Source organism: Humulus lupulus, chromosome 1 (genome assembly GCF_963169125.1).
Source record: "Humulus lupulus chromosome 1, drHumLupu1.1, whole genome shotgun sequence".
In the NCBI taxonomy this organism is placed as follows: domain Eukaryota; kingdom Viridiplantae; phylum Streptophyta; class Magnoliopsida; order Rosales; family Cannabaceae; genus Humulus; species Humulus lupulus.
The window spans coordinates 158748082-158771473 of NC_084793.1; the positions used below are offsets into that span (position 1 = coordinate 158748082).

Sequence of the window (23392 nt, forward strand, 5' to 3'; positions counted from 1 at the left end):
TGGTTCGTATCAGGGTCCTTGGCTCGAGAGGGCACCACCACTTCAGATGGTGGTGCAACATCGACAATGTTAGCAGAGATATCTGGAAACACCATGGGGTGTTCATTAGAGAGGAAGAACACCTTCTTGTGTGCCTTGGATTTGCAAGTCTTCCCAACAGATGTGGCAGCTGCTGGAACAGAAAGAGGCGTCGTTGACACAGATGGAGGAGGCGAAGGAGATGGCACCTTTCGGGATTGAGAAGCAAGGATCTTCTTGGAGGAAGCACCACGAGTTCTCACCATTTTTTCTTCTCTGAAAAACAGAAAGCACTTACAAAAAAAATGAGAGAAAAAAAATTAGAAGAAGAAGAAATGACTTAGAGAGATCGTGGGTGAGAAGAAATAGGGTAATGACAAGCTTTTTAAAGACAACACTTACCCAATTTGGATACCCACGGCAAAAAGAGGTTTCCTTTTTTTTATTATTAAAAAAATTGTTTTAATTAAACAAGAAAGGAAACAATCTTAAAGACACACGATCTACATAAAACCTTACCCCTTTTTTTTTGTATTATTTTATAAAAGGAAATAGATATAAAATGACAATCCAAAAAAGGTAACCGAAAAATACCCCACACGATCTTCTAATTGACCTTTTCCCTTTTTTTTTTTAACAATTCTAAACAAGGTACAAGACAATAAAGATACAAATCATGGTATTCCAAATTAAGAAAAAGGACAAAATAAATTCCTTGGAGACCAAGAATATATTAAATCACACAAATTAAATGCATAATTTCACATAATTACCACAATGATTCGGTCTACCATAAATTTTCTTGTCAAAATTTTATTTTATTATTATTTTTTTATTTTTTTTTCATTTTATATATGCACAAAAATAAAAACTCAACCAAAAAAAATTCTGCTTTGAACAATGTGAGTCATCCTGATAAGAATAAAATCAAGCAAATGAGAATAAGTGTTAGTGTATACCATGGATAAGAACACTTGTGAAAATAAAAAAAATAGAAAGAATATTCGAGAGAAATAGACCACAATTCAGTCACAAGCACATATTCTTAAGTGAATCAATCAACATGTATGAGTCTTACACACACATTTTTTTTTTATTTTTTATAAACTGTGTACAATTTTTATTGCATTGTTTCAAGCATAAGTGTGTGACAGTGTATGCAAGGGAACATTGCCCAATGATAAATAAGTCTTTTTTGAAATTAATAATAATTGTAACCCATGAAGACATTGTCACACTACACCAGTGGAAGCCCTTTTCTATGGTAGCGTATCCTCTTCATAACTCTGAATTACAAAGTTCCAACTTACTCAAAAGACGGCTTTCACACACTGATGTAGGTAGCTCTATTCTTTCACAGGAGCTTGAAACAATGCTACACAAAAGGAAGCTCAAACATTAAACATTGATTAATTTACTCGAATATGCCTAGGAGGAATTGATTAAATTTCTCTCAAGAATATACAACCAAAGGTTCATAAACACAAGTCAGATTATCCAGCTTGACACAAAACAAAATTTTAAAATTGATTGACAATTTTCTTAACTTTGAATAACACACAATTGATCAAGCGGATAACACCATAACAAGACAATTTAAAGAGAACAAACCCCCAAAGATTTTCGGAGGAAATCAAAGCGAACCGAATCAAGAGCTTTAGTGAAAATATCAGCAATTTGTTTATGTGTTTCAATATATTCCAAGACAAGAACTTTATTTTCAACTAATTCTCTTATGAAATGATGACGAATATCAATATGTTTAGTACGGGAATGTTGCACAGGATTTTTTGAAATATTAATTGCACTTGTATTATCACAAAAAATAGTTAAAGTGTCAAGATCAAACCCATGATCCTTCATCATTTGCTTCATCCACAAAAGTTGTGCACAACAACTTCCTACTGCAATGTATTCGGCCTCAGCTGTTGAGAGAGAAATAGAATTCTATTTCTTGATGTGCCAAGATACTAAATTATTTCCCAAGAAGAAACATCCTCCACTAGTGCTTTTTCTGTCATCAGTGTTACCTGCCCAATCAGCATCACTAAAGCACACTAGATTAGGGTTAGTTTCTTTTGAATGCCAAATACCATAATCAGCAGTCCCATGAACATATCGAATGATTCTTTTGACAGCTGTAACATGAGACTCCATGGGATTTCCTTGGTACCTGGCACACACACCAACACTATAACTTAAATCAGGTCGACTAGCAGTGAGATAAAGAAGACTACCAATCATGCTCCTATACAGTGCAAGATCAACTTTGACACCATTTTCATCTTTGGATAGCTTCACAGTCGTTCCCATTGGTGTTTTGGCAATCTTTGAACTTTCAAGTCCAAACTTTTTGACCAGGTTCTTAGCATATTTTCTTTGACAAACAAATGTGCCTTCATCTAATTGCTTGACTTGCAAACCTAAGAATAAGTCAATTCTCCCACCATGCTCATTTCAAATTCCTCTTTCATTTGTTTCACAAATACCTGCACCTCATTGTCAGAAGTAGATCCAAACACAATATCATCAACATAAATCTAAGCAATGATTATGTTAGATTTAATATTTTTGATAAACAAAGTTTTATCTACTCCACCCCTTTTATATCCATGAGAAACAAGAAATTGAGTGAGTCTCTCATACCAAGCCCGAGGGGATTGTTTCAAACCGTAAAGAGCTTTCTCCAACTTGTACACATGATCAGGTGCATGGGGATCTTCAAATCCTTTAGATTGTTCAACATATACCTCTTCATTCAAGATCCCATTGAGAAATGCGGATTTGACATCCATTTGGAACAACCTGAAACCAATCAAACAAGCAATAGAAAATAATAATCTAATTGATTCAAGTCTTGCAACAGGTGCAAATGTTTCATCAAAGTCTATTCCTTCCACTTCTGTGTACCCTTGTGCCACTAATCTTGCTTTATTTCGCACAATTGTACCAAATTCATCAGATTTATTCTTGAAAATAAATTTTGTGCCAATAATATTGGTATGCAACGGTCTTGGCACAAGGATCCACACTTTGTTTCTAAAAAATTGTTCCAATTCCTCCTGCATAGCTTTAATCCAATTTTCATCAGTTAAAGCTTCTTTCACATTTTTAGGCTCTATTAGAGATAAGAAACAAACAAATTGAACAACATTACTAAACCTTCTTCGTGTTACCATACTGTCTTTTGGATTTCCAAGTATTAAGTCTGCTGCATGATTTAACTTAACTCTGGTTGATGGCTCCTTTTGGACTTCATCCAAAATAATATCTGGAAATTTCTTTTCTGTCTGTCCAGAATCTGTTTCATCGGATTCACGATCTGTTGGAACAGATGGACCAGACGTTGCAACAGTAGTATCACTGACACAAGCTTCTTCGTGTTTTTCAGTAGGTTCATCAATAAACCTTTCAATTTCTTCCTCAGTAGAAAACTCAGAAAAATCCCTGGAATCATCAATAACAACGTTAGCCGACTCCATTACAGTTTGGGTTCTCATGTTATACACACGATAAGCCCTACTGTTAGTGGAGTATCCAATAAAAACACCTTCATCACTCTTAGCATCAAATTTACCAAGATTTTCTCTATCTCTCAAAATGTAACAAACACATCCAAAAACATGAAAGTAAGCCACACTTGGTTTCTTACCTTTCCAAATTTCATAAGATGTTTTAGATGTACCTGGACGAAGAAAAACACGATTTATGATATAGCAAGCAGTGTTAATTGCTTCTGCCCATAACCGTTTGGTCAATTTTTTGTTGTTTAGCATCACTCTAGCCATTTCTTGAAGAGTGCGGTTTTTCCTTTCTACAACTCCATTCTGTTGAGGAGTTTTGGGAGCTGAAAACTCATGTGAGATACCTGCAGACTTACAAAAATCATCATAGACAGAATTCTCAAATTCTTTACCATGATCACTTCTTATACGAACAATTTTTCCAATGTTGCAATCTTTTTCAACTTTTAATTTCAAGCAAAGAGTTTTAAAGGCATCAAAAGTGTCAGATTTTTCTTTCAAGAAATCCACCCAAGTATATCTAGAAAAATCATCCACACAAACAAAAATATACATTTTCCCATTTAAACTCTCAATTTGAATTGGACCCATAAGATCCATGTGAAGCAATTCTAAAACTTTCGAAGTGTTTATGTCAGAAACACTTTTATGTGTAATTTTTAATTGCTTACCAAGTTGACAACTCTTGCACTTACCATCAGATTCTTTACCTAGCTTAGGTAAACCACGAACACTCCCTGCATGTGACAATTTTTTCAAGGTTTTGAAATTTATGTGACCAAGTTTAGCATGCCACATATCAGTGTTATTACTCACAACAGATTGACACATAATAGATGGCAGAAGAGTGTAGCAATTGTCATTAGATCTATAACCTTCAAGAACATTCTCACCATTCTTGTTTAAAACAAAACAATTCTCTTTATCAAAGTTAACAGTATAACCTTGATCACAAATTTGACTTATGCTTAGAAGATTAGCTTTAAGACCTTCCACAAGTAACACTCTTTTGATTCTAGGCAACCCTTCAAAGTTAAGAGTGCCCATACCAAGAACATTACCTTCAATTCCATTGCCAAAAGTAACAGACCCACAATGCATAGGTTTTATGGCTGTAAGAATAGACTTGTCACCTGTCATATGTCTTGAACAACCACTGTCAAAATACCAAAAATATGAAGAAGCAGATCTATCATATTCACTAGTAAAACCAGCAAAACAATTATTCTTTTTTATCCATATTTTCTTTGATTGAACATTTTCCTTTTCTATTCTTTTGAAATTATCAAAATAATTGAATTTTTCAAAATATTCATTTTTGGCAAAATCCATAATAATAAAACACTTAGGACGAATATGACCCTTCCTACCACAAAAATGACAGATTGGAATGAATTTTTCGAACTTACCATTGGATTTACCTGCTGACTGTGTCCTTTCTGTTGGAACAATCCGAGTACCGGATACAACAGATTTCAATGAGGATGACACAGGAACATCAGACGATAGCATCCCAGCCGAGATAAAGACAGTTTTCTTTGATTTTTGAGAACTTGAAGCACCAAGTCCCACATGACTTCTTTGACCTGAATTCTGTATATTCTCAAAAACAGTTGAACCGGGGTTAAGCATTCTAACATTTTTCTCAAGAGTATCCAAATCTTTAGACAACTTATTTATTTCAACATTTTTTGAAATTATTTCTTTTTGAAATTTTTCATTTAAATCAGTAAGTTGTTTAATTTCAAAGGATAAATCTGTATTTTTCCTTACCAATGACCGATTTTCATAACACACTTTCACCCATGAACCATACATCTTTTTGTAAGATTCACTCAAGGACTCATCATTCAATTCAGATTCATCACTATCAGAATTATCTTCATCTTTTGAAACATTATTCAAGCAAACAATTTTTTCATTTTCAGATTTAGAAACATGTAAAATAGAAGTGAGAGCGACATTACCTTCCTCATCTTCACTACTTTCAGAGTCATTATCACTCCAAGTAGCAATCATACCTTTTTTGTTCTTTTTCAAAGTGTTTGCACACTCAAACTGGATGTGACCAAATCCCTCACATTCCCTGCACTGAATACCCTTTTTATTAGTTTGAAAAGGTTGAAGAGAAGAAGGATTACCTTTCGACATCTTGCCATTGAGTTTCTTGTTTCCTATCTTATTCATATATTTTCGAAAATTCTTTGCAAGCATTGCCATTTCATTATCACCATCTTCATCATCTAAGACTTCCTTTTCAGTGCTCTTGAAAGCTATGGTTTTCTCCTTTTCTTTGGAAGTACTTGGCCTGTCTTTTTGACGAATCTTTTGATTTAACTCAAAGGTACGAAGTGACCCCATCAATTCTTCTACCTTCATAGTACTGAATTTTTTTGCCTCTTCCATAGTAGTGAGCTTAACATTGAACCTGTCAGGAAGAACTCGAACGATTTTTCTAACAAGAACAGAATCATCAAGTTTCTCACCAAGTGCAAAATACTCATTAGAAATATCAGATAATCTCTCATAAAATTCAGATAGTGTTTCAGAATCAGACATTCTAAGGTCATCAAACCTAGTTTGTAACATAATAAATCTAGACCTTTTAACATCTACAGTTCCTTTAAACTGAGTTTGAAGAATTGTCCAAGCATCTTTAGCCGAGACACATGTGGAAACAAGTTTTATAAAGCTTTCTCCAACACCATTAAATATGGCGTGAAGAGCTTTATTATTATAGCTGGATAATTTTTCTTCTTCTGTATCCCAAATAAGTTCAGATTTTATAATTGTGCTTCTATCTTCACCTTTTTCAGTAGGAGGTGACCATCCAGACAAAATTTCTCTCCATACTTTCTCATCTTGAGCCTTTATGAAAGATTTCATCCTAACTTTCCAATATAGATAGTTTGAGTCATTTAGCAATGGAGGTCGAGACACCGAATTACCTTCTGCAAAGAAAGACATTTCACACAAAACAAATCAAACGGAAAATAACCACAAGATCTCACTAAGAGTTTAGTGAACCGCTCTGATACCAATTGAAATTCTGTTTTTTATGATTACCAACTTAATTATTCAAATTAAATAATTAATTGTTGAACTGTTACAGAAATGTTTAAATAGACATAAAGACTGTTTGAACAGAAACTAGATATGTTTAAACAGTTTGTGACCAGAAGATAAAACGAACATAAGGTAAAGAACACACGAATTTTTACGTGGTATCAGCAATCTTTGCAGATTGCTACTAGTCCACGAGGCCACGCCCAGAGAATGAAATTTATTAGAAGAATATCTAAACGATTACAAAACCAAATTGACTTATACAAATAAAGACTCCCTCTTGAATTTGTCGCAACTGTTGTAATATAAACTCCTAATCAAATTTCTGAAGTGCTAAGATCTTGAACTCCCTTCAAATCATAACACTTGCACTTTTCCTCCCGAAAAGTGATTCGCGAACAAGACTTCTCTCGAAGCTTGATGACCAATGTCCAAGTGTAATGACCCACTAATCTAGACTAATTGGACCATTATCGAAACTATACATAAAAACTTACATTTTACGAAAATACCATAATTTATTGAGTAACTTGAAAATAAGAGTTATTTACAAAGAAACAGAATACTAAGAAGGATTTTGGGATCCCATTGTCTTTAAAACAAAATAAGATTTAAAATAAAAGACATTACATGATAATGCGGAAAATACATGTAAAACCATAAAAAACATAAAAGGAGACTACATCCTCGAATCGATAACGCTCGGCCCCTTGACTCCATTCATCATCGATACACATCCTCCCAAGCATCACGAATCTTACCGCCTCTAAGCTTATTTTCCTGCACATAAACAGAAAGGAGTGAGCCTAATGCCCAACAAGGAAAAACCTAACACATAGTCATATACACAATTTCATAAGAAAACATAAAGACTTAACATAATACATATAACATACACTTATTATAATGGCCATTATTACTTGGGGTCCCATAGACTAAACAAGCATATGCCCATGGGGTTAATGGGGTCCTACTAGCTAAGTAGGTCATATGCCCATAACCCATTTGGGGTCTTGTTAGTCATATGGGTCATATGCCCAAGCCTACATACACATATACATATCATAACACTTTTAATAACATAAACATATAGATAACATAAGCACATAACATATTAATTCTAGCCTATTTTCCTTACCAAAGTTACCGGGATAAAATGGACTGAGTTAGGACTTTTGGAACACTCCACCACTTAAGTGCTTAAGAACTTGGATTCCCTAACCAAAAATAAGAATAAGGTTAGGGGACTGAGTAGAAGGTTTTGAGAAAAGAAATAACATAGAATACAGAAAGGACTAGAGTTTTGGGTTTACCTCAAAGATTGCAAGATCAATCTAACATCCACCGAAATACTATAGCACTCACTTACTTCCCAAGTGTTTGATAAGCTTATGATGTTTAAGCTTATAGTTTTTCCCCAAACCAAGTGTTTACACTCTCTCACTCACTTAACACTAGCAGCCTCTGAACTTAGAGCAAATGGTGAATAATGGCTGGGTACTAGGTCCTATTTATAGAGTTTGGGAATGAAAATATCTTGATTTTACTTGAATAAAAATAATGGCTTTTTAGGTGAAAATCATTTGAATAATCGTTCAGCAGAGGCTGAAGACTCGTTCAGAAGATGCTGGACTGTTGAAGGAGTTTGAATGGCTGAAGGGAAAAGAATTCAAATGTATTTTGGAGAAGCTTACAGCAACTACAAGAACTCCTAGACTTGGGTTTCCTCAGTACAATGACATTCAGTTATTTTTTCCCCAAGTGGAAAATAGGCCCTAAATGCACGCATCGGCAAACACAGGTGTTTATTAAAATCATCACTTATATAGGTGCGTCATCATAACTTAATTAACATAAGAACTACATCTATTAAACTGCAAGCTTTCAAATTTAAACCACACGTTCCAAAATATAAACCGCAAACCTTAAATTGTAAAGGGAAATTTCATGTTATATGCATAATAACTTAGTGAAATTTTTTAATATGCCACCATAAGTTACTATTCCAAATATATGACAATTTCAATTTTTTAGACAAAAATATATCTAACATTCAAATACTCATTTTCTCTCTCAATCCAAACTTTCTCTCTCTAACATCTCTTATTCTCTCACTCTCTCTAACATTCTAATACTGTAGATCTCGAAAAAATACCTAAAAAAAAAAATCATCTGAAACTGACATTTGAGTGAAAAAATATGAATCTCCAAAGTTTTCGTCAAATTTCAGTACTGAGCATCAAAATTGCATCGAAAAAGCATCGTTTGGGATAAAATCAAGTTTTCATGATTGCATCGAAACATTATCGGTGCACCATCAATTTTGCATCGAAATACAATCGATTTGGCATCGAAACACTATCGATTTTGCATCAAAAAATCATCGTTTTGGCCAAAAAAATAAGTTTTCATAATTGCATCGCAACAACATCGAAACATCATCGATGTACCATCAATTTTGTATCGAAACACTATCTATTTTGCATTGAAATACCATCGATTTTGCATCAAAACATCATCGATGTACCATCGATTTCGCTTTGAAAAAATATCGTTTTGGCCAAAAAACAAGTTTTTATGATTGCATCGAAACACCATTGATTTTGCATCGAAAAATCGATGGTACATCGATGATGTTTCGATGCAATCATGAAAACTTTATTTTTATCCAAAACGATGTTTTTTCGATGCAAAATCGATGGTGTTTCGATGAAAAATCGATGGTGTTTCGATGAAAAATCGATAGTGTTTCGATGCAAAATCGATGGTACATCGATGATATTTCGATGCAAAATCGATGGTACTTCGATGTTGTTGCGATGCAATCATGAAAACTTGTTTTTTTTGCCAAAACGATGTCTTTTCGATGCAAAATCTATGGTGTTTCGATGGCATTTCGATGCAAAATCGATGGTACATCGATGATGTTTCGATGCAATCATGGAAGCTTGATTTTTATCCAAACGATGCTTTTTCGATGCTCTGCACTGAAATTTGACGAAAACTTTGGATATTCATATTTTTTCACTCAAACGTTGGTTTCAGATGATTTTTTTTTTATTTTGGTATTTTTTCGAGATATACAATATTAGAATGTTAGAGAGAGTGAGAGAATTAGAGATGTTAGAGAGAGAAGGTTTGGATTGAGAGAAAAAATAGGTATTTGAATGTTAGGGGTATTTTTGTGAAACGACCCAAAATTACTAATATGGCTTAAGGGCCTTGATTAGTGTGCCGGAAGGGCATAATTGGTTTATGTGTGAATTTATTAACTTAATGCATGACTATATGATAAGCATGTTAGTAAGGTTATATGAATATAAATGTGAGTATATGCTTTAATTGTGAGAACCACATTATTATGTGGGTAAATCTGCAGCATGTGACTTAAGGCGACCCTAGGAGGCTAGTTAGCGGCAAAGTCACAACGGGGCTTAATACTTGACTTTGGACAAGTCAAGGGGTATTTTAAGTATTGGATGGTTACTTAGGTTATCGGGTTATGGAAATAAATAATTGGAGATATATCTGAGGTTAGGAAGTCTAGGTGAGAATATTGGGGAATTTTACCATTTTTCCCTCGGGGACGTTTCCGGTACCCCGAGCCTCGGGATTGACTTAATTTCCTAAGAATAGACTAAGTAAAACACAGAATTCGGTGGAACACTAGTGTAACGCCCCCAAACTCCAGGGATCGTTACAGTGTGCCTTGTAAACAGTGCTAAACTCGCTAATCGAGTCATTTGGCCAAAATCATGTAACTAAGTATGATTAGCGGTTTAGGGATTAAAAATTTTGGTTAAGATGTAACGTTTCATTAGAACGTTTACTGTATATATTGGGATCCCAAAAATATAATTTCAGAGTATATTACAAGAAAATGTTTACAACAGGCCGATGTAAGCGGCAAAACAGGGTTTAACCCTAGTTCCTCTTTCAACCCTTGGCTGTGGCGGTCGAGCAGCCGCATATGTACACGTCGTCACCTAAGCTCTCCAACTCAAGGATGGTCCAGCTTTCTTTTGCCTTTACCTGCACCACATAGCACCCGTGAGCTGAAGCCCAGCAAGAAAACTTAATATGTTCATGAACAGTAATAACATGTCATCAAATCATAAGACACACACACGCCTAGCAGATATAGCCCTATTCCAGCAAGCAAACAAATCCACGTAATGTTGAGTATAACACATCAACCAATGACCATAATAGCCATCCAGGGCTTTTAGCCCCAAATAGACGAGTGACAATTGTACTAGTCACTGAGGTGGGTTCCGTTCCCAATAGCCATGTGACGATAGGGTCACCGGGGCTTATAGATAAGTGATCATTTCACTAGCTTAAACAAGATAGGTATCTGGTGAAATAGTCACCAGCATAAACCTGTCGAGTAGATAAGTGATCCTTTCACTAGCTTAGATAGGATAGGTGCATGATGACTAGTCACCAACATAACCTTCCTCATGACCATAGAGTCATAACCCTGGAACATCGTTCCCTAGCCATGTGACAAGCAGTCACCTAGGCCTTAGGCCCTGGCTCTGAGTAACTAGTCCTAGACTATCCAAGCGCTTATAAGTTTCATCGACCTTAGGGTCGGTCCAGCATTAATACCCCATATGAGTCATTCAACGCTGATATCGATTAGATCTAATCTTCATTCGGCCCGCGTTCAGGACCCTTATGCCGTTTCTGACTCTTAGGTCAGTGTCCCTGACTAGTCAGTGCCATATACAAGCAATGCCACCAAACATATATCATATATCCAATATCCGAATACAGGGCATCCAGCATGCTTACTTAACAAATACTAGCACAATTAGGATCATGCATAAACACAGAGGCTCAAGCTCTGAACAATATCATACTCAGTATACATAGCATGTCCTAATCACATGTTTCTCGTGCATTACATTTAAACATCCAACATGCATCAAGAATAACCATGCATGTCACATAACATAGGGTGTAGTTTTCTTACCTCCGGTTCGAGCGAGAATTAGAACAAGGACGACCCTTGAGAACGATCGATCCTTAATCCTTTAGCAGTCACCTAGTCATAACCAAATACAATCTCCGATTAATGAAAATCATCAAAGATAGGGTCTTGACCTAAACCCCACTCTCGGGACCTCGAAACATGCCCACACGGTGAGTAGATTCGATCCCGGGCCTAAAGGATTGAAACTCCGAGCCAAAAACCCTTAAAAACACTCAAAACAGGGCTCTGAAGAAACAGGGAGCACTACAGTGCTGCCCTCCTAGTGCCCCAACGCTCAAGACATAACCAAACTGCCCTAGCCTCCTCTACAGGTAGCGATGTAGCGCCCTATACTGGGCGCTGTAGCGCTACCTTCAGCCAGCATCTGCCCAGAAAGTTCTTCCTTCGATTCCACCATTTCTAAGCCAAACCAAAAGCTTCCAAACATCAAATTAAGTCCCAAATGAACCTAAATACCACCTCCACATGTCCTAGGCACCACAACCCCAAGAACCCTAGCCAAACTCCAATCAATTCCCCACTTTTCAACCCAAAAACCAGCTGGAACTTAACTTGGAAAACAGAGCAAAAGCAAGAGTTCTAATGGCTAAAAACTCACCTCAATCTCAGCAACACACCCTCTTCAATGGTGGAGCATAACCCTAGCTTATCCCAGCTTGGTTCCTTGGCTTGATTCCTCAAAAAGGAGCTTGAAAATTCAGAGAGAAATGAGGGAGAAAACCTATCGGGAGAGAAGGGAAAATAGGACTCTGTTTTTTGTTACTCTTCTACAGCCTTAATGGCTGATATAAATCTCTAAGGGTGAAAAGACCTAAATGCCCTTAGATCTAAAATAAAACCTTAACAGCCACCAAGGACAAAACCGTCCTTCCGCACCTATTTTGTTAATCATAATTAACACCCTCCAATTCCCGCTATTCTCAATAATCTCAAACATCAATAAATCATACCATTACCCTTTAATTCCCGGTAATGCTCTAATCATTAAAATCATCCCGAGACTCTCCCCGAGCCTTGAACTTAAACCTGTTATGACCAGACCGAACACTTGCATTTCATGATCGTCTCATGCCGAAAGGCTCGAACAAATCCACATATAATGTGGTACCATCCAAAACTCACCCACATGCATGAAAATACACAATTACGCCCTCAACGGGCCAAATTACCAAAATGCCCTTATAATTAAAAATAGACCCATATGCATGCATTCATCATCATATAATAATATAATTCACATAAACATGCATATGATCATTAAATAGCATCATAATTCAATTATGGCCCTCCCGGCCTCCTAATCAAGGTCCTGACCCTTATTGGGAAATCCGGGGTATTACAACTAGGGACCGACCTACTCTCCTTCTCTCTTTCTCTCTCAAAGGAAACCACTGGAATCTAAGGGAAAACTCAGCTGGAAACTCTGTAATTTGAGCTAGAGTTTTGAGGGATTAGCTCAGTTTTAGCAAGGGAATTTAACCAGGACTGAGGTATGGATTGAATCACACTTTTTGTTGTTGAAATTCTATGGTTTTGATTGAGTTCTAAGAGGTTTTTGGGTTTTGAATTTTAAGGACTGAATAAAAGCTAGAAAGCTTGGGTTTTAGCTCAAAAATCATTAAGGGAGTTGGTTCATCAAAGAAGGTAATCTCTAATTCGTGATTTAGTATTTGAATTCTGAGTTTTTATGGCTGGTTTTAGTGTTCTTGAGCAAATGAGTTTCAGAGATTGAAGTGGGATTTTTGGTAAGTTTTTAGGTTGAGTTTTAGCTGGGTTGTGTAGCTAGAATTGTGTTAGAAGTTTTGTGATAATTGAGTTGTGGAATTGGGATGGTTTTGGGTGAGGTTTGAGAGTAAAAAATGGAGGTTTTTCTGGGTTCGAAGGGGTCGGGCTGCGGCATAGTTCTTGGTGAGCCGCGGCCCTTTGAAGCTGATGCATGCTGAGGAAGGAGGGCGGGCCGCGGCATGGGGCTTGTAGGGCCGCGGCCTGTGTCTGGTTTTGGGCGTGGGGGACCCTCTGGTTGGGGTCATGCCGTGGCATGGGTGGCTTGAGCCGTGGCCCTTAAGGGATTTTGGGATTTTAAGCATGGGAATTTTACCTAGGGTGCTCGGGATTGAATCTATTACCGTGTTTGGTGGAATTCAATGTTCCAGAGACTATAACTTTATCTAGAAGCCATTTTACGATTATTGATGGTATCCCTTATTTTGGTTGTGACTAGGTACTAAGCTAGGGCTCGGGGATCAGATCGTGCTCAAGAGGCATCGCTCGTAGTCAGTGCACTTGGGAACTAAAGGTAAGAAAACTGCACCCGGTTGTGGATTTATAATGGGGCTAAGGGCTCCCTATTTTGTATGCTTTGTAAAGGATGGTATTATGCCATGTGAACAGTAAACCAACGGCCTAAGAGTGCCGAAGTTTACACTAGCGCACAGGGCACGGCTCGGCCACTGGTAGCTGAGGACAGCTTATTATGCACTGAGCTCAGTTTAAGCGGGCCGAAGTCAGTAGGGTAAACAGAGGGTGCGACCTAAGGTGTCGACCCTAATTATTATGTGATTTGCTTGTTATTATTGATTGGTGGATTGTTATGTTGTATAGCTGGGTGATGATTAGCTGATTCTTTGGTTGAATCTTCATGCTTTGTGATTACTGTGGTATGCTAAGTGTATGAACATGCATAAAGGGTTATCCAAATGGTATTATTGCTTGTTATGTAATATGATATGTTTTCTTGCTGGGCCTTGGCTCACGAGTGCTTCGTGGTGCAGGTAAAGGCAAGGGCAAGCTTGACTAGCCCTGATTCGGAGAGCTTTGAGAGCAGAATGTACATGATCAGCTACTCAGCCGCCACGGTTGAGAGGGAGACAGGAACAGGAGAACCAGAAATGTATGTTTTGCCTTAGAGTGGCTAATGGTTGTTTAAACTTTGGAAATTTTGTAAACTAACTTTTGAACGTTGTTCCTTTTTGGGATCCCTTGTGTAAAAATGTTTAGTTATATAGAATGTACCCTTTTGAGACCAAAACCTTTTAACCTAGTACATTAGTGGTTTCTGTATCACGTTTTTCACTAAATGACTTGATTAGTGAGTCCTGCACCTTTATAAGTACACAGTGTAGCGGTCTTGACTATCCAAGGCGTTACATTTTGTCTAAAAAATTGAAGTTGTCATATATTTGGGATAGGTGGCATATTAAAAAATTTTACTAAGTTATTATGCATATAACATGAAATTTCTCATTGTAAATCGGTGGCCCTAAATACTTACAGTTTACACTTTTAACCATCATATGGTTTAGATTTTAAACATTATGCTTTATAGTTTAAATTTATAGTGTAAAGAGACGTGGCTTAGATTTTAAGCCTAGTGTAACGCCCTACTACCTTAGAGTCGTTACTAAGTGAGTTTAAAATGTGTTAACAACTCGCTAAACGAGATTTTTAGAATAAAAGTGTGATTAAACTGAAGTTAAGGCTGTAATCTTTGAAAATCTCTTAATTCACCGAAAATTTCAAGTGTCTTACATCTGGGATCCCAAAATATAGTTTATAAAATATTTACAACTCCAAAACAAGTTTACAAGTAGTTAACTACCAAAATTAGGGTTTACACAGCCTTTCCTACAAAATACCCCCAACCAGGCAGTTGGGCAGGCCAAACATGTATGCGCCGCCCCCACGCTCTCCATACTCATGGCTGGTTGACTTTCTCTTTGCCCTTACCTGCAACACAGAGCACCCGTGAGCCGAAGCCCAGCAAGAAAACTCATATAGCACTTAACATATGCATATTATATAATCAACACATTAAGCAATCCACAGACAAAACAAATAATCTCTCAGACTTAACAAGTACGGCCATGCCGTCCCAGAGGCATTACCAAAGCCCGGGATCTCGGTCCTCATCGTAGGGATATCCCATGTATCCTCTGGGGTCTCACCCTAACCACAGGCACTCCATGTGCCAAGTGGTATTCCCGGCCCCACTGCTGTTTCCGGCCTTCGCCGTTCTCGGCCTTTCACCGTTCTCGGCCCTTCGTCGTTCATACAACTATAACCACATATAGCATTCGCATTCAACAATCAACATATAATAGTACATTTAGAGCCATATCCTAGCAGTAATACAATTTAGGGCTGTGCCCTGCAACAACACTATGGGCCCACACCCCGCTCTATGGGTGTTATAGTTTTCTTACCTGTACCCCGAGCCTTCCGATGCACCAAGATCACAAGCACGGTCCTCTATCCCGAGCCTCCCCGAAAACCTAGTCACAACACATATAAAACACCCTTTAATGCTAACCAATCCAAAACCACTTTCCGGGGCCAATCCCACACTGAACCCCCAAATCCCTAAAACAATACATCGAAGACATTCCCCGAACCCCCGGAGCAAAGGCTCAAAATTGCAAAATCTCATGTTCTGAAAATGGCCTAGCGCCACGGTGCTGCCCTAGAGGGCCGCGGCGCCCAGCGAGTCAGAAAGCCTCCCCTGCCCAGAACACAGCGTCGCGCCACGGCGCCTAAGAACAGGGCCACGGCGCTCCTTCGCAAACCCAGAAATCTGGGTTTTTCCTTGCGTTTTTCCCGAGCTAAAACCATTCCAAATCATTCCAAGCAAGTACCTAAGTCTAAAAATCATTTCAAACCCCAAATGAACCCTTTAACTGTTGGTTTTTATTGATCAAATCAGAGATTATGCGCAGCGGAACAACAATCAAATTGTCAGATTAATCCCATAAGATTTCTAGATCTACTTCTTCACACTCATATATATATTGAATCAAGGACAAGAATAGAAACATTACCTCAGGTCCTTCCTTGCTGCTATCTTTTCGTATGGCTGAATCCTTGAGATCTCACACCAAGATCTTCCAAAATGTTCTCAGTCACCCAAAGAACGAGTGTGGGCTCGCTATACAAATAATAGGCAATAACTATTTATCAGATATTCTCAACACATGAGATCTGATAAAGTTTGGACCTAGGTTTTGTGAAGAACAATGACCTTTGTTTTGTCACTGATCTTTTTCTCTGAGAGAATCCTAGATATTTTTCTATCCCTGAAAACTTTCGTTCTGTGAAAACTGATATCCAATATTTAATAATATCCAATATATTAAAATATTTGCTATTTTAAACAAATTCAAAATAACTGATCAGCTATCAGAATTTTGTTTAAATAATAATATTTAAATCAAATCAAAATATCTCATTATTTATTTAATATTTAAATAACTAAAATTGTGGAATCAAGAGACCAAGTCTATCTCTTATGCGTGTAGCACAGTGCATGTGCACTGTGCCACACGTGTACCACATGCATGTGCATGCATGTGATTTTTCCCAATTTTTATTATTATTTAAATACCAAAAATCCCAAAAATAAATTAATTCAAAATTAATTATATTTTTGTTAAATCAAATAATTAATTAATTACACATAATTAAACAATAATTATGTTTGATACATAGAAAAATATTTTACTTATCACATAAGTCCTTTTTACCCATTTTTGTATTTGCCCTTGACAGTGATTGTTTGAGTCATTCTGGGGACCATGGACCTATAACATTAAGCTCCAATAAATTGAAACTAAATAATTAAACTCTTTAATTATAATAGTTAATTTATTAATTCTGATATTACTCCACTATAAATTCAGAATTGCACTCTTTATGTTATAGATATACTTTTACAGAAATCTTTTTCTTAAGTCGTCCATTGATATAACCATCTTACAATAGTTCAACCCTCTAATTAATTAGTTCATAAATTAGAATGGAAGAATTACCATTTAACCCTTCTAATTTATTTATTATTCCTTAAGTACCATTAATTCACTAGTGAATAATTAATCTATAATCTAATTATAGATTTGAGCTCAAAATCATTCAGTTCCAGAATTAACCCTTAAGGGAACTAATATACGATCCGTTAGGAAAGATTAGATTCCGTGTTGTTGATACATGTTCCCAGCCATCCATGATATTAAATCTCCAAAACAAAAGTCATTAGCCTCATTCTTTGAAGAGACCTTAACGAGTGAATCAAAAGATTTAATAAACATGAACAGGAGTTCATGAACACTCAGGATTTAGGTTGATCTATAAATGATCATCTGTTATGATATGAATTACAAGTCTTTATTGTTAAATGGTTTTTGGATAAAGACTTTAATTCACATCGATCCATGTCATATATAATCATATTATATAAAGCACCTTTACCGAGATGTCTTACCACATCAATAATCCGAATCTAGATTATTTGTATCATTATGATACTCAGTAAACCGTACTTACAACTCCAATTAAAGAATTCCATAACTTTAATTTGTCGTTGTTGACCATTTTTATTCATTCATGTGATCTTAATTCTCTCGTACTAATACAAGATCACATCCTCAATAATGAATATGGAATTTTTCTGATATTTACAAAATTATTCAAACAATAATTTAACAATCTAAATATGACAATAATAATAAACCATTGTATTTATTTATTCACAGAAAAAACAAATGTCTTTACATGCTTTTAGGACACACTCCTAACATTAACAACCTATAAACATCATACACAGCCCCAATCACACATACACACCCAAGATCCCATCTTGAGTTTCAAATTCCTAAAACTTAAACCATGGCTTCCAAGACTTAAACCAAAGCTTGAAAACTATAAATCATGCCTCTAGAATCTTAAACCACACCAATTACGAAAAATTAAACATGCTAAAGATTCTTACCTCAATCAAACTCAACTTGAACTCCTCCCAATTCTAGCTCCCAACCTCTTTCCTCTTGATTATCCTAATTGAATTTCCAAGTAAAACCAGCCATATTCCCTTTAGGTTTTTCACTCAATCTCTGAAAATTCAGACTTAAATTCAACATAAACAGAGCACAATTCTTACCTTTGAGCAATCCTAGCTTAAATCTGGTTTTGGTTGCCTCAAACTCTTTTGAATCTCCTCCTAGGTCTCACAAGTTCGGCCCCTTCTTCATTTCCCCTTTCTTTCTAGCTCTTTCTTCCTAATTCAGCATAAACCAAAATATAACCAAGTGTAATACATATTCCCTTCTCCTTCAGCTGAAGTAATCCAAATCCTTGCCTAATGACCATTTTACCCTTCCATCTATTTCCCATTCCAACTAAACCTCAAGGCCCTTTTTGTCATTCCTACTTCCTTACAATTCTACCACTTCTTTTAACCAAACTTGTTACTCTCAGTGATTACTAATGGTTACACAAGTTACCAGTTACCACTAACTCACAAGAACCCAATTACAAAATCCCCAAAATACCCATAGGCTCCTCCCGAGCCGGGTATTTAATCCCGTTGAGAATTTTAAACTAAATAGCTCCTTAGGACCGTCTCGGTACGTGCATCACACTGATATCACCACACTCACGTGGTACAAATCACACAATACAATTATCACATTTATGCCCTCAACGGGCTAAAATTACCAATTTACCCCTATCATGCAAACAAGGCTCACATGCATATTTATACCACCTAAACATGCATTCTAATCACATATTCATTTAAATTCACACATTATCATATTAATTCACTTATTGCCCTCCAGGCACACTAATCAAGGTCCTAAACCTTTGTAATGACCCAACTACTCTAGACTTTTGGACAATTAACGAAAACTATACATACTAATCCTTAATAAAACTTACAAGTGAAAATACCATAACTTTATTAAGAAACTTGTAAAAATAAGAGTTAAACTTACATAAAATTCAAGTTAGGATATGGGATCCCATTGTTTGAAAAACAAAACAAAACATAATTTAAAATAAAAAGGGATTACATAACAAGTGCGGAAAAATACATGTAAAAAAAAATATAAAAACAAAACTACATCCTCGAATTGAAATGCTCGGCTCTTGAATCCATTCCGCCTCAATACACATTCTCCAAGCTTCCAAGAACCTTTCCCGCCACTAAGACTATTTTCCTGCACATATAAACAAAAAGGAATGAGCCTAATGCCCAGCAAGGAAAATCTAACACATAGTTCATATACATAAATTTCATAAGAAACATAAAAACATAACATAACACTTATATCATACACATACTATAATGGCCATTATTACTTGGGGTCCCATAGACTAAACAAGTCATATGCCCATTAGATTAGTGGGGTCCTACTAGCTAAGCAGGTCATATGCCCATAATCCATTTGGGGCTTGTTAGTCATATGGGTCATATGCCCAAGCCTACAAACATACATACCATAACATAACATATTTCATAACATAAAAACATAAGATAACATATAACAAGCATATAACATATAAATTCTATCCTATTTTCCTTACCAAAATACCGGGATATGAGGACAGAGTTGGGACTTTGGAACACTCATAAAAACCATTTATGAAAGGGTGAGTCTATTGAAGAAAAAGAGATGAAAGAGATGAAGGAACTATACTTTTAAAAATATACTTACCAAAACATTTTTACTCAAGAACTTAGATTTCCTAACCAAAATAAGAATAAGGTTAGAATAAGTAGAAGACTATGAGAACTTTTAAAGAAAAAGTACAGAAACGAACTAGAGTTTGGGATACCTTGAAGACTTGTAAGACCGATCTAAACCTTGAACCGAAATGCTATAAAATCTTACTTCCCAAGTGTTTTGATAAGCTTATGATTCCCAACCCAAGTGTTTACACTCTCACACTCACCTAGCAACTTGCAGCCTCTGAACTTAGAGTAAAAGATGAATAATGGCTGGGTACTAGGTCCTATTTATAGAGTTTAGGAATGAAAGGATCTTAATTTAGCTTGAATAAAAGTAATAGCTTTTTAAGTGAAAATAATTTGAATTATCGTTCAGCGGAGGCTGAAGACTCGTTCAAAAAGATGCTGGACTTATCAAGAGGTTGAAGGTTTGAATGGGAAACGATTTTGAAAACATTCAAAATATGCTGAAGGAGGCGATATATCGCCCCCTGTAGGCGATATATCGCCTAGGCTAGTATGCCCGAGGCAAACGTGCATCGTTTCGGGTTTTTCGTATCCTCATACTGCGATATATCGCCCCCTATAGCTGTGATATATCGGCATACGCTGATTATTTAAACACGAAATTACACATTTTTAGCTTAATTTGAATTGAGTAAACAGCCTTGACTAAGCCCTTAAACGTTTTCAAAGATGCTGACTGACCTTAGAGCATTCAAATTTTACCCTTAATAAATTTAATCCTCAAAATACTTAATCATTAATAACACATACATAACATGTGCTAAAATCCTATTGGTTCTTATCTAAACCTTATAGTATAATAAATATTCAAATTTTACCCTTAATAAATTTAATCCTCAAAATACTTAATCATTAATAACCCATACATAACATGTGCTAAACTCCTATTGGTTCTTATCTAAACCTTATAGTATAATAAATATTATCCTCAATATCAGTCATATTAATCAAACTTTAGGTTAAAATTAATATTCTTAAACTATAGGTTAAAATCTACAAGTACTACTATGAGTGTCCAAATAAATCCCGGTCTGAACCGAAAATCCACAGTCATAAAGATAATACTATAATACTACTATCTAACTTATCTAAGTAAAGTTCTTGGACTCTACCACCTTATTAGCTACTTAGGGTGCTACACCTAGTGGTTTAAATTTCAAGGCTTGTGGTTTAAATTTTAAAGAGTTGTGGTTTAGATTTTAAACACTATGTTATATAGTTTAAAGAGATGTGGTTTAAATTTTAAGTCTTGTGGTTTAAATTTTAAGGAGTTATGGTTTAGATTTTAAATGTTATACTTTATAGTTTAAATTTATAGTGTAAAGAGACATGGTTTATATTTTAAGCCTAGTGGTTTAAATTTTAAAGAGTTGCAGTTTAGATTTTAAATGTTATGCTTTGTAGTTTAAAGACACGTGATTTAAATTTTAAGCATTGTGGTTTCAATTTTAAGGAGCTTTGGTTTAGATTTTAAACGTTATGCTTTATAATTTAAATTTATAGTTTAAAGAGATGCACTTTAGATTTTAAGCCTTGTGATTTAATTTTAAGCAGTTTTGGTTTGAATTTTAAATGTTATGTTTTATAGTATAAATTTATAATTTAAATTTGTAGTTTAAATAGACGTGATTTAGATTTTAATACTGGTGTTTAGAATTTAACCTTAGTGGTATAAATTTTAAGTCTTGTAGTTTAAATTTTAAGCCTTGTGATTTAAATTTTAAGGAGTTATGATTTAGATTTTAAACGTTATGCTATATAGTTTAAATTTATAGTGTAAAGAGACGTGCATTGGTTTTAAGTCTAGTGGTTTAAATTTTAAGGAGTTATGGTTTAGATTTTAGGGTTTAGTGTGCTTTACTGTTTAAATTTATAATGTAAAGAGACATGATTTATATTTTAAATCTAATGGTTTAAATTTTAAGTCTTGTGGCTTAAATTTTATGGAATTGTGGTTTAGATTTTAAACGTTATGTTTTATAGATTAAAGAGATGTAGTTTAAATTTTAAAGAGACATGGTTTAAATTTTAAGCTTTGTGGTTTAAATTTTAAGAAGTTATGGTTTAAATTTTATAAAGTTGTGGATTAAAGTTTAGGCCTAATGGTTTAAATTTTAAGCCTTGTGGTTTAAATTTTAAAGAAATGCACTATGGTTTAAATTTTAAAGAGTCGTAGTTAAATTTTAAGCTTCGTGATTTAAATTTTATAGAGACGTGGTTTAAATTTTAAGCCTTGTGGTTTGAATTTTAAAGACTAGTGATTTAAATTTTAAAGAATCGTAGTTTAGATTTTAATGGATCGTGGTTTATATTTTTATATGGTCATGGTTTAAATTTTAAATCTAGTGGTTATCTTTTAAGTCTTTTGGTTTAAATTTTTAAAAGCCATGGTTTAAATTTTAAGTTTTGTAATTTAAATTTTAAAGATTCGTGATTTAAATTTTAAGTCTTGTGGTTTAAATTTTAAAAATTAGTAGTTTAAATGTTAAAAAGACGTGGTTTAGATTTTAAAGGATCATAATTTATATTTTATATATGTGATCGTGGTTTGAATTTTAAGCCTAGTGATTTAACTTTTAAGACTTATAGTTTAAAATTTAGAAAGTGACGTTTTACATTTTAAGCGTTGTGGTTCAAATTTTAAGCCTTGTGGTTTAAATTTTAAAGAGTCATGGTTTAAATTTTAAGCCTTGTAGTTTAAATTTTAAAGACTAGTGGTTTAAATTTTAAAGAATCCTGATTTAGATTTTAAAGGATTATGGATTTTATGTGGTTGTGGTTTAGATTTTAAGCCTAGTAATTTAACTTTTAAGTCTTGTGATTTAAATTTTAAAGAGTCGTGGTCTAAATTTTAAGTCTTATGGTTTAAATTTTAAGAAGTTATGGTTTAAATTTTAAGGTTTGCAGTTTAGATTTTAAGTCTTGTGGTTTAAATTTTAAAAATTTGTGGTTTAAATTTTAAGCTTTGTAGTTTAGATTTTAAGCATTGTGGTTTAAATTTTAAAGAGACGTGATTTAAATTTTATAGAGTCGTGGTTTAAATTTTAACTCTTGTGGTTTAAATTTTAAAGACTAATGATTTAAATTTTGAAGAGTCGTGGTTTAAATTTTAAATGTTCATAGTTTATATTTTATATGGTCTTGGTTTAGATTTTAAGCCTAGCAGTTTAAATTTTAAAGATCAGCGGTTTAAATTTTAAGCCTTATGGTTTAAATTTGAAGTTTATTGGTTCAAATTTTAAAGAGTCGTGGTTTAAA

General features: G+C 35.0%; 1 long non-coding RNA gene across 1 annotated transcript; it reads right to left on the reverse strand.

The window, feature by feature from the left end:
* Window positions 1–7254: 7254 nt before the first annotated feature.
* Window positions 7255–8050, reverse strand: LOC133821371 (uncharacterized). Its single transcript, XR_009887521.1, has 3 exons — window positions 7922–8050; window positions 7747–7825; window positions 7255–7388 (listed from the first exon to the last, which is right to left on the reverse strand). It is a non-coding gene; the product is annotated as an uncharacterized LOC133821371 (long non-coding RNA).
* Window positions 8051–23392: the final 15342 nt, after the last annotated feature.